Raw genomic sequence first — 4,983 nt, forward strand, 5'->3', positions numbered from 1 at the left:
AAATGCTGGTTAGGAGTTTTCTTTAATATCTATCTGTGTTAACTGTCTGAGGAGGCTATCACTTTCCATTAATATGAAAGTTTCCTGTGCAGAAATATTCTTTTTATCAATATAGAATATTGCTGCTTCCTTATCTTGCCACACTCATTTCCTGCAGAAGAGTTTGGCAGCTGTAGATTGATACATGTCCATGGACTAACCATCACAGGAGTTAGAAGGCATTACATATCTCACCTTTTACCCTTTGCACCTGATAATGCATCAGGAAAACATTCTTTACATGTGTTCTTGCACTCAAGGAGTTAGGATACATGGAAGATGTTTAGCAGGTATAAATAGGGGAGAAAATAACATCCATGAAAGGAATAGTTCTTAGCACTCCCTCTTGCATGATTGATATGTTTTTACAATGCATTTTTTGCTGTTTATAATATTTACTTGGCTATATTTTTGTTCAACTGCTACTGAGATAATATACTTCTATTTATGACTAATGCAATATTTAAAGTAGTGCAGTTTACTCATCAAAGACTTGGCTCTGTAGTATTCTCACCTCTGTAAATTTTTGGTCTAATTTAATTTCTCACCTTTGCAATAACCTTCTCACTCATAACTGCTTTCAATAGTTTCCAGTGTTTTGTAAACAAAGGTGAAAGAGTAAAACTGGGAGGTGATCTTTCAAATACATGACATTAAACACAAAATAAGACCTTTTTTCTTCAGACTCAACTCAGACTTTTGAAACCTGTTTTCCATCCAACGCACCATAAATGGGTGTTAGATGTGGTCATCAAAGTAATAATGGAAGAGTAAACTACCTTATGAAATTGCTGGGTATTTTTTTTCAAACTGGGACTGGTGAACTTCTTTGAGAAACAATGAAAAGATGTTTCATAGTCGGAAAGACTGACAAGGGAAACAGATTTGTCATGGGCAGTGGATTCAAGGATTTTTAATCCCTTGAAATCTTCAGGTTGATGACTGCACATCATTTTTTCGGACCCAGAAACAATTTGATTTTTGTAGTGTGTTAATGTCAGCTAAGGGCTGAATTCCCACCCAGATGGTCAGTGACTCCCCATCCCAGCACAAAGTGAGGAGAAACCAGAAGTAGAAAGCTTGTACATGGATATAAAGACAGGTAGATCACTTACCAATTACTGTGCTGGGCAAAACTGACTCCGTTTGGGAAAGAATAATTTAAACTTAAATTTTTTCCGGTTAAAATACATTAGGGTAGTGAGAAGTAAAGACAAGCATTAAAACAAATTTCCTCCCCAGTCTCCCAGGCTCAGCTTTGCTCCTTCACTCCCAACTCCTCTACACACCCCAACAGTGACACAGGATGGGTGAGGAGATGAGGGTCAATATGTAATGATTCCTCTCTTCTGCTCCTTCCCTATCACATCTCTACCCTTCTCCAGCATTGACATGAGTTTTAGTTCCTTCAGTAACTCTGCCCAGTTCACTGCACAGATTGCAATGGATAACTGCTCTGGTGCCCAGAGAATCTCCACACCCATACCCTCTTCCTCCTCTTCCTCTGATCTTGGTGTTCCCCTAACTGTTCCTCAGTCTTTTGTTACCTCCTCCTCTCTCTTCCAAGGAATTTTGCCATTTCCCAAGATTTTTGTCAGAGGCACCACCAGTTTCACTGCTGGGCTCAGCTGTGCTGTGCAAAGGGTTTGACACAAGGCAGACACTGCCCTCCTCACACAGAGGCCTCCTCTGCAGCCCCCCACTGCCAGCAACTGCATGTCTACACACAACACAGTTTTTTAACACGAGAAGGGGACAAAATCAAAATCCAATGGCTTGTACTCAAGTTTGAGAATCAACATTATGACATTAAAATTTTGTCTTCGTTAATAATATGCACCAAGTTCTCTCATCAAAGCAAGTTCCAACTACCAAAGAGTCACTGCTTCCACCCAGAACTTGCAACTACTTGCACCACTGATCTGAAACCTCTTCAGAATCTGGAAAATAGAAACCATGTTTTTATGGAAGACAAATTCAAAAATGAAAATTAGTCTCTGAAATTGAGTACAAATCGCACTCTAAGGCTTTTAAATGTTTCAGATTCATGTGGTTTTGTCTGAACAAAAATTTACTGTAAATATCACCTATCTTGAAAAAGCCACATAGTTTCAATTTCTGCATTTTAATATCTTTCATAAAACTTTCTGCAGAGAATTTGACTTCCTATTTAAAATATACATAAATACAAACGCAAATATTTTATGATGGTTAAAATATATGCTTGTATGTTTGGAATATATCAACAATATACTGTGTGATATTCTCTTTGAATAGTGTAATATGAAAACGCAGCCTGGATATCCTTAATCATGGTAACACTGTTTTATAAATATGGTAATGAATATTAAATCCTGTGTAATGCACATATGAAAAATACAGGCTTTCTGAGACATGCAGGGTCCTTTCTGCTTTGCAAATCATCTCACACAGGTAGAATTATCACTAAACTCTGCTTTTCGTGAAAGGAGGCTCAACTTCATCTTCTGCTTGAAAAGTTACAATAATTTTTACCCAAACATCCTTGCAACAAGCTGTCTGGTACTTTAGGGAGACATGTCCTTCTATTACCTTCTGCTGAAGCTTAAGAAATCACCATGCAAGGCTAAAAGGAGAGCAAATGTGAGAATTATTTTTATCCTCTAGTAAGCAGACTCGCATCTTAAGAAGTCCCCATCCTGTTCCAGCAATATTTGCCAGATTCTTCAAGCGTTCATTGGAACAAAAATTGGAGTCTTGTAGTACTTCATGTAGCAGAATTCCCTTTCATGGCCTTGAGATACATGATAATTCTGTCGTGTCTCCTAATGAGGTTTTCAGTATTAAAGAAAGGTTCCTCTGCTTCAGTTTAAGTCCTGTGCCAGGTAGAAAGCCACTTCTTACCTCCTATGATCCAAGCGAAGTTAAACTCATTGGGCAAATTCTCAAGGAAGAAGGAACAAAAATGGGACAAGAGAGGATGGTTTCTAATTCCACAGTGGAAAACCTTATTTGTATTATCTATTTAGAAAGGTGAGAAGACAATACAGAAAATTGAATGAACATAGTGTTAAAGAAGATTATCTTATGACAAGCAGGTAGTTGAATAGATGGAGGATATCAAATGGGAAATAAATATGGAATTTTTCTTCAAAATGAGAACTAAAAGTGAGGAAACTGAGAGGAAGTCATAAATCTGTTGACCTATAAAAATCATTTTACATAGTTGTTTTTGCAAATCATTCTGCCTATGAACAGTCTCTGCTTTGAGATGTCACAAGCTGAACATTCAGGAAAATAAATTACACTAGATCACTTTTGTACAAATCCATAGCATCCTACAAAACCAAGGAAGATAATTTAAAGAACAAATTTTTGGGTTAGACAAATCATTGCATGGGAGGGCTCTAATACTATACCAGGGCTATGTAAAAGAAGTATTTAAATTGCCATGCAACAACTTTCTTACCATTGATGAAACAGAGACAATAGTTGACAGCCAGATTGCATATTAACAAAAGGAAAGCAGAGATGTAAAAACCCTGAAGAGTTAAAGCAAGCTTGATTTTGCTTTGACATACTAGAGGAATGCAACAGAACTATTTTATATAAAAACAAAGAGCTCTAAAGTCAAACTGGAAAGTAGCAGCAACACTTTAAATATGCACATTGGATGCCAAAAAGGAATGGAGGTGGAGAAGTTAAAATAAATAAAATGTCTTCTGTAGCAAGCAATAGCTTGCTACAGAAGTTTATAGAATTCTTGACTCTGACAGCTTCCCAAGGACCCCCATCTGAATACTGACACACAGAATAAATGGAAAATAGCCCTTATTATCCTGGACTGTGGTTTCCAGCAGAATCAATAAAGCTGAAGGACAATAGAAATGTGATTACCCCATTAATCCACAGGACCAAATTCAACAGCCAAATATCCTCTCTGTAAACATCCTAATGAATTTTCAGGCAGATCAAAACTGTGAGAGTTGATTTCAGGATGAATTAGTGTTTTTGGAGAAATTTTGAGACCTTTCACTAAGTGTCATCCATCTTGGATGCTTACTGTCTGGTGCTGAAGTGGAGAGAGGGATGGATTTGTTTTCATTTAAGGCAGATCATAAACCATGTTTTTTTCTTTTAAAAAGATATAAATTTCTTCCCAGGGCAATAAAAATTCTCTGTGAACTTTGATCTTCCTCTTAGAGAGTGTAAACAGATGCATGCTTATAAAAATGTGGGTTAAGATAAAGAGTGATGCAGTAGTACTCTGTCACTGGTTCTTCTTTCTTTTTTCTGTAAATTGTATATTTTCACTTTAAGTATGCTGGGTGCAGGGCCCAAGGTTTTTCCTTACAATTCTGTAAATCAGAGTGGAGAAGTGATCATAAAACCAGGGAACTAACATCAGAACTGGGTCCCTCATCTCCATCTTTGGCTCAGAAACACCTCACATACACACACACACACACACACACACGCACACAGAGAGGTGTGTGAATAATGAATAATTGCAATAAGAAGCAAGCAAGGCCTTCCCTCTTTTCTCAACCTAATTGTAGAAGACCTTGAGAACTCGACCTACAGAAGAATAAGGCATAAATCTGCAATATAGTGCCTTGTAAGGACTTGGGAAATTCTTTTCATTATTCTGACCTTAAGAGGCTCAGAATTGTTATCTCCTGGCAATGAAGCATAGACTGGCAATGGAACAATGGTGTGGTCTTGGGTTTTGAACAATAAAGAGCTTTTATGATGATGCAGATAAGATTTGGACAGCATAAATTTCTCCTGAGCTAAAATATGTATCAAACTCTTGGCTATTCACATAGAGTTCATTAATGAGGGAGACTCCTGGAAGCTTTGGGAAATTTCATGGCTTGAAGGATTCCACCTATAGTCTATTAAATTTCTAGCATGAGAAGAGGTCTGTCTCACTGTCATCAACCCTAACTATGATTCTAAGGC

The sequence above is a fragment of the Corvus moneduloides genome, chromosome 4 (genome assembly GCF_009650955.1).
Source record: "Corvus moneduloides isolate bCorMon1 chromosome 4, bCorMon1.pri, whole genome shotgun sequence".
Taxonomy (NCBI): Eukaryota; Metazoa; Chordata; class Aves; order Passeriformes; family Corvidae; genus Corvus; species Corvus moneduloides.